This window comes from Topomyia yanbarensis, chromosome 1 (genome assembly GCF_030247195.1).
Source record: "Topomyia yanbarensis strain Yona2022 chromosome 1, ASM3024719v1, whole genome shotgun sequence".
Classification (NCBI taxonomy): domain Eukaryota; kingdom Metazoa; phylum Arthropoda; class Insecta; order Diptera; family Culicidae; genus Topomyia; species Topomyia yanbarensis.
In genome coordinates this window covers 118570994-118587622 of record NC_080670.1, presented here as the reverse complement: position 1 = coordinate 118587622, position 16629 = coordinate 118570994, and the positions used below count along the sequence as shown (strand labels likewise).

The window sequence follows — 16629 nt, the reverse complement described above, 5'->3', positions numbered from 1 at the left end:
ATTATATACACATGATAAAACACTAACGTAAACGGTTTTGTGGGGTACATTTGTACCCCAGACAAATTTTAAGCAGGCACTGTTAGGTTATTTAAGTGAAACAAATAGGTTGCACCAGCTTTAATGGAAGTTTAATAATCAAATTGATTTATGATAAAGTTTGCTTGCAGTTAAAATAAACCGTAACGGATGTACCCCAGAAAAACCGTTGTAGGATTAAAAATATAGAACAACCGAGAAAATTTTCTAATCATAGCTTTTATGAAGGTTTTTTTGGAAAGGAATATGACGTTTTAATGTAGAAGTCGGTTTTAATACGCTGTTGGAATATGCAGTAATAGACAAGAAATGACACAGAACGCAGTAATAAGGAATTAAACGCAAATAAAACAACTGCGAGTACAGCGGGCAAACGACTGCTAGTACTGGTGACTGAATTGAACTGATTTGATTTCCTTATTTGGCACATAGCAATTGGCTTCTTATGGATATCACAAACATCTCTAGCGACGCCCAAAATTAGTGTTCCATCTTAACACAAAGCATTTTTGGCGAAAAATTATTTTAACGTGCTATAAAAATACAAATATGCAAATAAAAATTTATTTCAATTACCGGTTAATTAAGGTCAGTCTACCTTCTCATCCCTCCCGGAGTCCAAGCTAAAATCGTTCCGCCATAGATCCCCGGCAAAAACTAGCCCCACTGTGGATAAATTGTGTTGCTATTGTTTTCTTTGGAAATGTTCTTTGAGACCAGCTATTCGAGAAGTGAAACAATTACTAAAAGTGAAAAAGGTGCTCAATGTGGCAGGAGCTAATATCCTACAATTGCACCATATAAAACATTAATCACAGTCATTCGTTACGCGAAACAACATACAACACGCCAACGAATGCGGCAACGTTAACTAAAGCATCCCCGTATATATAGACAACGGCTCTAAACAGGTGCGCTTACACGATTTATCTCTGCCCACTCCTGACATGGCGATAAAAAAAAGTTTATATCAAGGTACGGAGAAATTGATTTAATAACATTGAGGAACATTTTCCAGGGTAATTCTAATCCTTTTCCTGTGGTGAGAATGCTTGTGAACAAACTAATTCCTTTTTACAAAACCATTTTATGCATATTAACCGAACATGGAACATCTCATCAGACAACACCGGTTATGCACCCAGGGCAGATTCCTATGCGCAAATTCTCCAAAAAACACTGCACCACCTAAAACATTGTACAGAAGTAGCTAAGAAAAGTCCGCCAACTATAACCGCTAACAGCACATCGTTATCTTATGCCAAACCACAAAAAGCTTCAAAACCAAGATTTGTGGATCTTACAGAAACAAATATTCACTCAATAAAATACTCCCAGTGTCTGCAATCCAACAACCGGTTCCACCAGTAAAGAAACGAACACAGAAGAGGACGGATACGTCCGTGTGCTTGCATTTCTGTTTGGCGCTGTTCTCTTCGAAAATACATTGAATTGGCTTCTGAACGTTTTGTAAAGTATTCTGCCAATTCAAACAAAAAACTCTGTTTTGTTGACCTAGTACATAAAGTAGACAACTCCTCTAAGAACGTTTGTTTTAACAAATGTTAAATATATCGTCGGTTGTCACGGTAAAGATTGGTCACGTCTATCGATACCAGGACACATGTTAGTGAACTCGGGTGATTCGTAGTTATACTGCCTAAGCTCGACCCTCATTAACAGAAGACAAAGATTAAGCCCGTACGATATTAAGCCACTTCTAGTTTTCCGATCTGTTTACATCACATCCTTGCTCTCACTTGAGTACTATGGCTCTAATTTTCATAAATTTCCCTACCCAGTAATCTCTAGCTAATTGAATTTCGTTAAAATGTAAAAAGAAAATGTGACTAACATAGTCGAAATAAAAAAGGAAAAAAGTTAAATATAAAATAAAGCTCTGGTATCCACAATTTCGAATTCTCAAGTTATTAGATTAAAATGTCTTTCAAATTTTTCTCCGCTTTCATCATATGACAATTTAATAGGGTGAATAATTACAAAGAAATTACAATTCTTATTTTTCTTGCTCTTCTATGAATACCAGACGTTTTCACCCATCTTCCGGATAAAAATTCGGGCCCCCAAACGCGACCCGGGCCCCAGGGCAATTGCCCCGGCTGACCCCCCTCTCATCGGGCCTGTGTATTTGCTAAATAGCAATAAATGTTACAAATCTAAAGTAATCTAACAAGCGTATCGCTTTTAATCGAAACTTACCCGAGTTAAATTGGTTTGCTCATGTGGTTCTGTTTCTGCTTCTTGTGAGGAATAAGTGAATCATGATTAACTTTTCCTTTCCCCATACAAATCCAAATTAAATGTACTCATTCCGACTGATTTCGCTCGGGAAAGTGGTAGCAGCTACTCCTTTATTAGATTGGATGTTTGTCCTGTGAAAGAGAATCGAAAGAATCTTTAAAAATGTTTACAATGGGATTGATTTTATGGACCTGTGAAATTGATCACTATGCAATATTTTTTGTGGACCAAACCACCTAGCAAATCAAGATAACAAATCAAACTTACCTCAAATCCTTCCGCGAAATTTTCTTCTGGCAAGCTGCCAGATTTAGCTGCAGGGTAACGACCACAGAAATAAGAATTTATACGGCAAAAAAGACTGGAATCAACACAGCGGGGAAAAAAGGCCAGCAGGAAAAACGATCGCTGCGCCACCTACATGTCAAAAATTAAACTACAAAGCCACGCCTTTTCTCGCTAACTTCACACACTCTGGCAGGAAAAACTAATATATGATCCGCCTTTTCCCGCTAACTTCACACATCCTAGCAGGAAAAAGTAATATATGCCCGCCTTTTCCTGCTAACTTCAGACAATCTAGCAAGGAAAACAACAGTATGGCCCGCCTTTACCTGCTAACTTCACACAATCTAGCAAGGTAAACAAACATAAGGGCCCGCCTTTTCCTGCTAAGTTTACAGAATCTAACCAGAAAAATAAAAAATTACGCAGCCTATTCCTGCTATCTTCCACAACTTGGTAGAAAAAAATTAAAAAAAAAATCGCAAATTTTCCTAATTTTGTATTTTTAAGAGTACCTAAATGTATACCGCTGGTTACATACTTTCATTTTTCGCGCAGATGAACGGCTAATGCAATCCATCAAATTAGCGGCAGAGAAAATTTAATTTAGTTGTTAGGGGGCAAGCAAAAACAATAAATTGGAGACATTTAACAATACGACGGATTGATTTTTGGAATAAACGTAGTTCAAGATAATCAAACTGGTGTTAAAGAAAATGAAAGAGTCGAACACAACCTGATCAAATGGGTCGTTATACCAAAAGGCATCGATTGAATTGAAAAATATATGCATTATATAGTATTTTGGCGTTTTATTTTTGCAAATATACTGGGACCATATGGAAGAGTTAATCAACGATTTTTATTATAACTAGTTTCTTTTTCCCTCTCGTGAGGCTTTTTCCTACAGCCCATTTGGGTACATGTTCAAGGTGGTAAAATCATGAAGCACTTCAGCACCAATGTCTTCCTCATTGGAGTCCAACCTATCACTGACATTCACATTCAAACTTGATTGATTAATAATACTTCTTTAGCAGCTTGCTAGTTCCCTCTTGAGCGTTCCCCGGATCATAGAGTTCCGTAATTCGGATTGCTAGACGGAAACTTGTATTTTCATAAACCTCATTAGGGGCCCTTACACGCGCAATAAAAGTGTCATTACTAAGTAGTGTCATTACTAGAATTGTATGGGAATCCCGTCATTACTCACCTTACACGATCATTAAAAGTGACATTACTGCTATTAGAGCTTATTATTGCCCTATTAGAGTACAGTTCGAACGCAGACCCTATCATCCAATGCATCGACCAATACAGGCGTCGACTTTCCACGGACAGTCTGGCTTACTCTCAGCAATCATTGCATTACGGCACACAGTGGGACGGAATAAAAAAAAGCCGGACATTCATATTTGGGACGAAACTATTGGTTAAGGCACTTTGATGCCTTCGGAAAGATTTCTTTATTTTTTAAGTAGTTTAATATAATGTTGGGAAATTTTGATTTAAAGGGGTATATACGCAGTTTAATATAACATTATATTCAACTACTCCAGAAGGATTCGAAGCGATTTTCTTTGCAATGAGGGCTTTTGACAGGTCTCGTGCTCGATTAAAATGACACTTACTGATAAATAATAAGAATAAGATAGAGATGGCGAGTCTTTATCCAGAGAGATTCAGCGTCTTTAATGACCATATAATCACAATACCTTTCCCATATTGTCGCGCTTATAATAAAATCTCACATTGCGGGCGTCTGAAAGGCGCATCAAATATAGCCGCAGTTGCTCCGCAAGCAGATTTCAGTGGAGCTTTATTTTTCTACCAGCTGTATGCTTTTCGAAAGCTTCAAGGAAAAAGCTGTCAATAAATTTATATAGGCGGCTGTCACGCGCCTATCTCAATTGAGCTTTCATATAATCGCATATCGAGCGATTATCCTGCAAGGCACAATATACATCCAAAGAGAACATGTTATGTGACGTCATGCTCGATTGGCTCCGGTATTCAGCTTAGTGTTCTGGGAAAATTGTCGGATCGATGTTTTTTGAGGGAATTCCCTCATAGTGTTATGTCTGTTAGTCTGTGGTCTGGGTCTCATACTGCACAGAATACACTCTGTTGTCGAATTCATCCGCAATTAGGTAATACTTTCATGGAAATATTTAAGAGATGGCACTGCTTCAGTGGTGGTTATAGTGAATTTAAATGTACGGGAAAAATATTAAAACTTGGGATTTTGGAGAAACTATAATATTGTGGTTGTAAAATGAATACACATTTGATGCAGAAAAAATATGGGAACAGTTTGTAGAAGTTAATTTAGATACTTACTTGAAAATGTTCATATAAAATCTAAAAAAACTGTTTGCGCCCATACATTTTACTCATTGGTTTCCACCAAGAAAAGTTGAAACTCTTTCTCTCACAACTCTCTGTTTCACTCGTTTTGACAGCAGATTCCCTGCTCATCGCAATCGGAATGTTTTCTTTTAGAATTTAAGCGCAAATGTAACAACCGATTCGAAAACTGATTCATTCAGGATGGGTTGTTGCCTTCGTTTGGAATTCCATCATAAATCAGCCCATATTCCAAATCTCATTCCGAATGTAATTTACTGGGATGCGGATATTTTATGGTACGGACATCTATGTGTCGTCATAAAGAAGCTCTAGTTTCATGTATATTGCCGCAAGATGTTTAAAATATGGAAAAGCGCACCCTATCATATAACGTAAGCAGAAACGACATAAACTACTCAATTGGATCATAAAATATGTGTGCAGACGAGGCGACGGGGCACACGGCACAAAAAATATGGCTTCCCACGAACTTTTGATGTTGCCTAGTGCGACTAGATAGAACAAAATCTGTAGTGTTGCGGCTAGCTTTGCAAGGAAACACCGCTTTGACAGCCCTGTTATATAGCGACTTTAAAGGTGTAAAACTTTTATTGTCGAATTCACAAATGTGGGTTGAAGATATTTTAATTATATATGCACTAATATTTCATTGATCTTTCTGCTTTTGACGTAGGACTTACGTCTTTCTTTACTATACTGGGTGTCATTTCAAAATTTTCAAAACGGATGCGTTACGTACACTTTGAACCTTAATAACTTTTCTCCTACTAAAGGAATTACTAATATTGTTTCATAAATCGAAAGGAAAACGTTCAACGCTTGCTATTGATACCTTGTTTGCTATGTAAAACTTGTTTAAAAAGTTCAAAAACTACTTTTAATGCGAATCAACATTAATGCTAGAACCTATAAATATGGGTGTCACAGTTTTACTTAAAGCCAGACGTGTGTAAGCCACAGAGCAGAACGCACGTACGTGTGCTGCTCAACGAGAAGCTGCATTTTGACCACCAACCAAATCATAGCTACTGCCTTATCGCTGCCAACCAAGAACTGTCGTCGCCCTGCGTGAAATTCATCGCTCTCAGAAGTTGACAGAGTTACTAATTCGCAAGCTGCTCTTCCAGTGCCTGGTCTGTGAGATTGCACAGCATTTCAAAACCGATCTACTCTTCCGGAGCTCAGCCGTAATGGCCCTCTAAGAAGCCAGCGAGGCCTGCCTGGTTAGTTTGTTGGAAGATACCAATCTGTGCGCTATCCATACCAAGCGAATAATCATCATGCCGAGCGGGAAACGGCGAAATAATATTCACAACAAACGGTTCTTATTAGGACCACAAAATCGTTCTCAGAAGAATTACAATTGAAATTTCCATTTCGTGCTTTGGAAAATAACTTCCCTCTTATCGGGTTAGTTATTTTCTATAATAATAATCTATAATAATTCTATAATAATATGTAATGAAAAATGTACGATAAAACTAATAAACTGACCAATTGGACGGAAGCAAGAAAATACCTACAAAAATTTGAGTCAGAAAAGTGACATTGACGGAAAAATGCTTCGATCGTGTCTAAGTGTTTGGCAGCTGAAGTTGCCGATTTGTTTTCCAACGTCAATAGACCTTTCTCGTCAAAAAATTTTATATGATAGGATGCTTCCTTTTTTATCCCCAATTCGTTACTGCCGATTGCCGCGATGATTTGGTACCTCTAACTATTGAAAAAATCAAAAATAGTGCAAGCTGCTCATTTAACCCCATATTCTGAATACCTATCTTGCCTTGTTTCCCCGTATTTTTACACCATTTGGATGAATTTCCTGTGGGGAATACTAAAAGGATGCCAGATCTGCATATATATTAGTAAATCTGCAGATTTTGCATTTTCACTGCAGATGTTTTGCAGATTACAAATATTAACAGAACAAAGCCTATGCCAGCCAATTTATACACAAGCCATCAACATTTTTGATCATTTAAAATATATACATACTACATTTCTATGTCAAATTTATTGAAGATTTTTGTAGCAATCTGCAGACTTTTATATTTTCACTGCACGCTATTGTTTAAATAGACCTGGCATCACTGATGCTGAAATGATTCATTTATATACCTGTCAAAAACAGTTCAGTGTGCTTGTTTACCTAAGACTTGTTTACATGGACTTTTAAAAATTTTTAATTTTTCGGAAGGATAAGTAATTAGTATATTGTGAATATATATGTGTCTCCGGTGCCGTGTGTTATGGTGGTACCGGACGGAACCGTTGGTCAGCAGACCGTCCTTGTCGTACTGGTCATAGATGCGACGTTTTTACTCATCTGATAGCACTTGACATGTTTCGGAGATCTGTCTTAACGCTCTCTACTTAGCGCAGGATACGCGAAACCGCTGCTAGCTTTCGAAAGAAAATTCCTAGCTGCTGCTACTCTATCAGTCTCTCTCTCGACTGAGGACTACAATTTCGGTCGACTAATGTCGTTTTCGATTGAGAACCTAGAAACTAACCCAGGTTAGTTTCTTCAAACGAACATTTTTAACGGAACTGAGTTGGGTTCTCGCCAAACAGCGGTGGTGTGAGCGAACCCGAAATATATTTCAGGTTAGAACCCAACTCGGTTTTCAGTTCAGTGGCGCATAACCTAGGTTCGAAACTGGCTTCAAACAAACGGTTTGACAGCAGTTAGGTCCAAAACTGAGTTAGTTTCTGCCTCAAGCGAAAACGACATAAATTGTGCTGCGAAAATTGTACTTCCTGGAATTTCACCTAACGAGATCAATTCATTGTGAGGAATTTCGCTGCGTTCCAATATTGCTTGCCTCTGTAGGTGATGATGTGTGTGGATTCACTTCGGCAGCCAGGTCTTATGTTTTGGGTAATTTTGCTATCTTATTCTGCTGAATAATAATAATAATAATAATAATAAATCGTCTGGCTAAAGCCTCTACCTTATACTATGGTCACTTTAAAAACGCATTGCTATTTAATCCTGTAGCTCTTGGCAAGTCAATCCTGGCACTGTTCTCGACTAATCCTGGCACTATACCGCTGACGTCGCACTTATTACGGTGATCAAACTTGGCGAGAGCGGCAGTGGTTTCGTCGGAATTGTTCACTCGACAAGCAGGAAGTGCAAGGACTCTGCTACTTATGCCTGAGCCCCTCGTTGAAACCTTCGTCCTGTCGGAGTGTTAGCTTCGTCCGATACCGGAGCGTATTGCTGAACCGAAGCAGTCTGCTACTGGCGCTGCTTCCTTCGAATCGGAATCGCTGAATATTCCCGTTAGCCGAATGTCCAACGTGGCCGAAGGCAAACCGATTGCAGCAACACCACCAACCGTAGCTGAAATTTTGGCCTTTAATCCAAGTCCCTGCCATTGACATAGCGACAGACGAGTGCAGCGCAGGTTGGACCATCGGTTGACTCGGTGCCGAACAGGGCGAAACAGCTGCAACATGAGCGGACCTAGTATGGGGTGTAAAGGTCATCAATTGCCATAGATCACCAAAATGCTCTGCGACTAACATTGTGAACAAAACAAACCAAACGAAATTGATCGCAACAACGATAAAATAATCTAAATTCTACCCAAACATTTGAAAATGAGAAAAAGGCAAAAGAAGTTTTGGTCGAATTCATTATAATTCTATTTAAAAATTGAATGCTGTTTTATTTAGTTTGATTGCGCATATTGTTTACATCAGACCCACCCCTTAATTCATTGAGTACGTATTTCACTGCCTTTATAATCCTTTTGGAATCAGTTACAATAATCCTTTATAATAATTTTATAATAAGTGTATTGCTAGTTAGGACTTTTATATCAGCCGGGCTCTTTTATAATTTGTTATAAAATCATTATCAAAATTCTTCATAATCCATTGTTGCGTTATGTTTATGTACATGGCCAGATAGATAGTTTTTAACTGGAACGGAACGTGTGGATACGAAAAAACCTAATGTCAATTGTAGCCAGGGGGAGTTGTCAAATGCAGCCAAAGGGAACCGTCAAATGCAGTCAGGGGGGACTGTCAAATGTAGCCAGTCCATTTAAAATATGTAAGGAAGAAAGAGTGGCTATGCAAGACAAGAGATAAAATGAACAGAAAAAAGAAAAAGAAAACATCTATCCACAGGTTCTGTCCCAGGATTTTAATAGAGAACATCAAAATTCGATTTGTTTGCATTTGGCAGTAGGCCTTTTTCAAATGTTTGGCTAGAAATTCTTTGCTTCTTCAATGAATCATGTAGAAAAGCATGCACAAAAAATTCTGCACGTTACGTTTATGTGAAAAAAGATGGGTGGGTAATGTCTGCGACATAACCGGAGAGATGTAGAATACATAAGGAACACGTTCTTTAAATATTTTGATACTCATTGGAATTTTCGGACAAAAGGTGATTTGGGCGAGGAATATTTCAAATTATTCTTTACAAAAATGATGGTGGTCCTGAAAAGGACCGGTTTTGTTGGCGTTGTTGGCCTTGGTGAGGGAGATGGCTAACGATGAAATTAATTGTTAGCATGAGGAAGTCGCGTAGTACTGGCCAATGGAAGAACAGATAATAATTGATTCCTGAAAATCAATTTTTCTTTATTCATGTAAATTATACATACTTACAAATCTAACAGAAGATTCCTGATCATATTTCTGAATCATTAGTGCGAACATTGTGTAATTTGGTTAAGTACAATGAAAGTTACAAACTTTCCAAACTCGACCTTCTGTTCCTTCAGAAATATTGAAATGGGGTGTCTATATTAAACCGTTAGTCGTGGTCACAATAAAAAAAGATGGGTGGGTAATGTCTGTCACATAACCGGAGTTGGTGTTGATGGTGATGCGCTGGATCGTTGGATATTTTTGGCATGATAGTTACGTGCCTGGCGAACTGTTTTGTAGCCTCGAACAAAACGACAAGACTGGCTTCTTCGGGTACCATTACGGCTGAACTTTATAAGCTTAGCTCGACTTTGAAATCTTGCACAATCTCACGAATCAGACACTAGTAGGGCCATTTTGTTTGCTACTAGCACGGAGCTGCACAAAAAAACCATTTAATGCAGTTAGTTCACGGGGGCTGCCAAAAAGCTTGAATAGAAGCATGCGACTTCAACGTTTCTCTTAAACACATGCAACGACACATTCGTTTTGGTAATACTGATAATAACAGTAGAAAGGAATGGAAAAGCAGTGCACGAAACGAGCGAGAGGATAATTTAAATTTTTGTTCCGTGTGCAAGCTACTTCTTTCCACACAACGTATTATGTTGCTTGTTGAAAATTTGCTACACACCTTAAAATGAAAGTTTCAGTTTAACTCTCACTAGAACACAATTGATTGGTCCTGAAAAGAACCGCAACGGTTGCTTTTATTGTAATTTACGCCCACTCCCACAAACCGACCAAGTAGGCATCACTGGCTTCATTACGGCTGAGTTTTGTAAGCGTAGCTCGACTTTGAAGTAATACACAACCTTACGAACCAGACGCTGGAATGTTAGCCAGCGGATTAGTTGCTCCGTTGCCCTTTAGTTGGGGCGAAATACTAGCACGGCGACAGTTCCTGATCGGTAGTTGATTGCGATGGGCCACCAGTAGCTGGGGCACTTTTGCGGACCGTCATCATCGCCAACTGCTTTCCTCCGGTGGACTGGCTGCTTGCTAGTGCTTGAACGAATACGAATGATGAGATAAACCGACCGACCAATATTCATATATGAAAACACGAGAAAGCACTACTATCGCTCTCTCGCTCGTTTTCGTGCCATTCCTGTGCCTTTCCTTTCCGTTCGGCTACCAATACTAGCATAACCAAAACGAATATTCTGTCTTTCCATCGCCTTCAATTTAGTGGCCAGTGCTAGCAAACTTGCATGTTCAGTTTTTCAATAACAACATTTTCAATATTTTCAAAGAATGTTGCAGATTTGAAAAGAAGGAAGGAGAAGATTTTCACAAATTTAAATTCTTTTGTCTTATTTGTTAGCGCTGATAAAGGCTATTTAGTTTGCTACTAGCAAGGAGCTGCACAAACAAATCGATTTATGCAGTTAATCAACGGAGGCTGCCAAAAAGTTCGAAAAAAGCATGCGACTAGTGTACTTTGCATATTCTATATTTTATCAATACTAGAGAGGATCAATAAAATAATTCAAATTGTTATAGCGACATGCAATTGTGGCAACACTGGCCATGAGATGGTGGGAGAACACGCACATTCGTTTTAGTTATGATTGTAGTAGCAGCAGAAAGGAATGGAAAAGCAGTGCACGAAAACGAGCGAGAGAGGATAATTTAAATTCTCTTTCTTTCTTTCCACACATCGTATTTCTTATATAGCTTTCTGAAAATTATTTGTTATACACCATAAAATGTAAATTTCAGTTTAACTCTTATTAGAACACAATTAATTGGTCCTGTAACGAACCGTTTATTGTTTTATTGCGGGAGCATAATTCAGACGCACTCCCCGCGGACACGGTGAACCACTTTAACTCTTATTAGAACACAGATTAGTTTCTCTGTTGCCCTTTAGTTGGGGCGAAATTCTTGCAGGGCGACAGTTCCTGATCGGGTTGCGATGAGTCACCAGTAGCTGGGGCACTTTTTCCGACCGTCGTCATCGCCAACTTCTTTCCTTCGGTGGACTGGCTGCTTGCTAGTGCTTGAACGAATACGAATGATGAGAAAAACCGACCGACCAATATTCATATATGAACACACGAGAAAGCGCTACTATCGCTCTCGCTCGTTTTCGTGCCATTCCTGTGCCTTTCCTTTCCGTTCGGCTACCAATACTAGCATAACCAAAACGAATATTCTGTCTTTCCATCGCCTTCAATCTAGTGGCCAGTGCTAGCAAACTTGCATGTTCAGTTTTTCAATAACAACATTCAAACAATATTTTCAAAGAATGCTGCAGATTTGAAAAGAAGGAAATGATTTTCACAAATTTAAATTCTTTCGTGTTATTTGTTAGCGCTGATAAAGGCTATTTAGTTTGCTACTAGCAAGGAGCTGCACAAACAAATCGATTTATGCAGTTAATCAACGGAGGCTGCCAAAAAGTTCGAATAAAAGCATGCGACTAGTGTACTTTGCACGTTCTATATTTTATCAATACTAGAGAGGATCAATAAAATAATTCAAATTGTAATAGCGACATGCAATTGTGGCAACACTGGCCAAGAGATGGTGGGAGAACACGCACATTCGTTTTAGTTATGATGGTAGTAGCAGCAGAAAGGAGATGAAAAGCAGTGCACGAAAACGAGCAAGAGAGGATAATTTAAATTCTCTTTCTTTCTTTCCACACATCGTATTTTTATATAGCTTTCTGAAAATTATTTGTTATACACCATAAAATGTAAATTTCAGTTTAACTCTTATTACAACACAATTAATTGGTCCTGTAAAGAACCGTTTATTGTTTTATTGCGGAAGCATAATTCAGACGCTGGAACGATAGCCTACTCTGTTGCCCTTTAGTTGGGGCGAAATTCTTGCAGGTCGACAGTTCCTGATCGGGTTGCGATGAGTCACCAGTAGCTGGGGCACTTTTTCCGCCGTCGTCATTGCCAACTGCTTTCCTTCGGTGGACTGGCTGCTTGCTAGTGCTTGAACGAATACGAATGATGAGAAAAACCGACCGACAGATATTTATATAATCGCGCTAATATGCACTACTATCGCTTTCTCGCTCGTTCTCGTGCCGTGCATGAGCCTTTCCTTTCCGTCCGGCTTCTAATGGCCTAACCAAAGGAATATGCCGTCTTTCCCCCACCAACTGCTCTCGTCAAGCAACCCAATGCGAATAACCATAGGAACAAACATGTAGTGGACCTATATATAAACTTTTCATTATTTTATTGTTCGGTTGGTCCACCATTTTGACGGCTCTGTGCGGGATGGGCTGAAAATTTTCACTTTTCCGAGTCGTTTTCGAAAGATTTTTCAAAGCACAATTTTTTGTTATTAGTGCATGTTATACATACTTCAAATTTTAATACAGCATAGAGGAACATATTTGCAACAAATTGGCCTAAAAATCAAATCATTCTGTTAAGTATGATAAAAGTTATTAACGTTCAAAATCTGACGCGGCGCCGCAGCCGATATTTTGAAACGGGACCCCTATATTGAAAGCTTAAATGTATTCTACATTAACATATATAGATTTTATCCATAATACTTTTCGCGTAAAAATTATGAGATTCGCACATAGCTACCCACCATTACTATCTGATTATGACTAAATGATGAATCACGTAGTTATGATGTGAGTAAATAATATTTTGAACAGGATTATCAATTAAATTTCATAGATCTTACAGATAGAAAGTAACTGGATATGTGTTAACATTTATATGAAGAATTATTAAATGTTGAGGATTTTTATTTACAATCAGAATTTCACGAAGTAATTTGAAACGCATAAATTTAAAAGCAAGTTATTTATTTCTAATATATGGAATAACTAGCGAAGATTATTTTTGTGGATCCAGTAAATGCCCAATCAGTTATCTCCATGAGAAATGTTCTAGAGGAGGCTTCATAGTTTTTACTTCATAGGTGGTTTATAGTGGAAATGCTGGCTGATTCGTGTAGGTAGTTAGCAAACATACAAATTGCCCTGACAGTCTTCTCGTTTATGTTGCTAGGACCGGGATTTCTGGCAACGATATATGGCTCGTATCGCTACAGTTCCTGCTGAATCCGGTTCGACACCCTCTGCTATTGCTATTTTGCTATTTTGAGTCGTAACTGATACCTGCCTTCCTGCGAGAACTTCCACTTCATCATCCTGTAATAACACAAACAAGTTAGTTAATGTCCTTGAACCAAAAATCTATGAGAACACTCACCATCACTGTATATTTCACTTAAGCAGTGTAGTGAGTTCTGCAGTAACATTTTAAGCGAAATGTCCAATAGCTCGAATCGCCTTAAATATTTACTAGGTTGCTTTTTTCGGCAGTAGCTGGTAGATTGACTCCAACAGTCTACGAACAAGACGGTGTTTTACCTGAAAATGAGGAAAAGATTACGTTTTCAACTGAACCCATTTGCAGCTTACGGGCCATTTGGTGGGGGGAGGGCAGTGGAGAAATCTTCATCTGCTTTATAACATAAGTGTCATTTCAGGGTATGCACTAAATTATTGTTCGAAACTGGGAGTCCACCAATGATGCCAAAAGACTATGATATGGCCCTGCCTATTTGTGATTATTGAATAGTTTTTTTTCTGACATTCTAAAATCTTAAATGCGCTAATTTTGTGTACTACGATTATTTAGAGATGTTTTCGGAATGCTGTTTTAAGAAGTTCTGGATTGGCAGCTTAGAATACCTGTGAGTAATAAAAATATTATCAATTATCATTGCGCTGATAAATTCTCCCGATGTCCTTTACATCACCCACCTGTTTGTAGTTTTGTTGCTATGAATGCCATCCGAAAACCTAAAGATGTTGAAATAGAGAACCACCGCTTCGATTCCGATCAGCAGATGTAAATGTACCAATGCTTCGATGAATTGGCTGGAAGAAATTCGTACACATGACATCCAAATACTTATGGCACGAATGTTAGACATGTCAAGTCAAAGTCCTTAGCCAGTGCCTACAAAACTATATAGTTGAAGTTCATTAAGACGAATTAGAAATAGCATCAACCTCACCTTCTCGCAAATCTGCGACTCTGGTATGTCCATTTGCACTAACGGCCGAGGTGTACGTGGAGTATTTCTCAAAACCGGTTACTTTTATAACCCGTCTCGCAAAATAAGAACCCAGCGAACTGATCGTATGCGAGACACTCTCTGTGTGAAATTGAGTTAACAGATGAACTATAATATAAATATTGTACTAAACATCATCGGTGGGGAGCACACGACTAACTTTTTATGCATTACAGGGCAATGTTTCGCATTTCTGATAGGTTGGATCTGTTCAAAAGGGATGGACGGCATCCGCTTGCCCTTTCATCAGTGCTGAAGGTGCATGCTTTTTTGCTACCGCCAGGTAGCTCGCAACTGCTACTCAATAATCTCACTTCACTCAAGAGTTTCTGCAGAATACACTACAAACAGCGGATCATCTTCATTGTCGACAAGTATTCCATCAGTGTGGCACAAGATACACGGATCCAATCCGTTCAAATATGTCGCTAACGTCATTCGTCGAAAAATTGTTACTTAGCGTTCTTCCACTTCGGTCGCATCCGGATGGCTCTGTGTAAACAATGTTTACATTGTTTACAGAATAATTCGTCCACTTCCAACTGCCATTCATTCGAACAAGGTGGGATATTTTTGGAAGCTCACTACAGATTCTGATGAGCAGCCAATTTACTCATTAATAGACGGCTCTACACGAAATACATCTGCAACAGGCCATAGAATGATGAGAGCATAAGTAACGATTTCAGTTTTCGTGGTCAGCTCTGTAAAAAACAATTAATGTAATGAGGTGTACACAAAATGTAATTAAAAGAAATATTCTTGGTAGTATCATACCAGATTTTCACGATGTACAAAATTCCAAAATAGCAGCGTAACATTCAGTTAATGAAAACCCTGAACCAAAAATAAACAGCTCATGCCGCCTTTTCGAACACTGTTTTTCATAATGGAAAATCTTTTAACGTTTACTGGCAGAAACATGTAAGCAAGCCAATTAAATGATATTTAATATAACATTTACCTGTATGTGTACATATAAATTTTCTATTACACTATCATGTAACATTTATTCGTTTCACTCGTGGACACAATGATAAAAGTTACTTAAACTATCCTGTAAATTGTATCTGATTCTATAGCACATGCTACAAAAATTTTAAATTCTTTTCATTTAGTACATTAAATAAAAACAATGGATGTTGTCAGATGAATTTGAAATCATGTAAAAGTGATTAGAATGCATAAATCGTACATCTACGTGACATTTCAGATAACATCAACATGAAGATTTTTTTGAGATAAAAATGTTAAATTTAACGGAACAATGTATGATGCCGACATCAATTAAAAAATACAGCTGTGCGACCTTGTTGGGAAAGTGTTAACATTTGGCAGCGAACCAAACCAAGTTTCTCATACTACGATCGAATCAACAAAAATTCCAAGATCATGTAAACAATCTCTTTGAAATGTCAAAAAAGTGAGGTTAAACATTACCATGCAACGTTCTCGACCGAGAGGTTCACTTTAGTTTGTTTACATAACCAATGAACTTTGTACCGCGACTCACCACTTCATTTGCCGCGTTGCCAGGAAGCCAAGCAAAAATATACAAAACAGTGCTGCCCAAACACATATTTTGAGTCCCACCATTCTTGCAAAGGTGAAAAAAATACTCAACATTCTTGCATTTTTCAAATTTAAAAAAATCATTAAAAAATCACGATAGCTCTAAAAAGTCTCATTTCAGCGGAAATATTCTTAAAAATGTGTAGTCTTTTGAATAAAAATAAGAAAAAAGGGGGTTAGGTCGGACGAGAAAGGTCTATTATTTGCGCTGTGCTGTACGGAACAAACAGATATTTGCGCGATTCGTTGGGAAATAATCAAAACAATTGTGTAGTAGATTCCGTAGATTTTACCGTAAATTTTGATAGATTTTGTAAAAGCATTAATTAGCCTGCTTTGATTGGTGTTTTT

At 38.2% G+C, this 16629-nt stretch overlaps 1 long non-coding RNA gene across 1 annotated transcript; it reads right to left on the bottom strand.

The window, feature by feature from the left end:
- Positions 1 to 13794: 13794 nt before the first annotated feature.
- On the bottom strand, positions 13795 to 15267 carry LOC131682107 (uncharacterized). The gene is made up of 4 exons (XR_009304027.1): positions 14867 to 15267; positions 14647 to 14814; positions 14390 to 14588; positions 13795 to 13993 (listed from the first exon to the last, which is right to left on the bottom strand). It is a non-coding gene; the product is annotated as an uncharacterized LOC131682107 (long non-coding RNA).
- Between the last annotated feature and the right edge of the window lie 1362 nt (positions 15268 to 16629).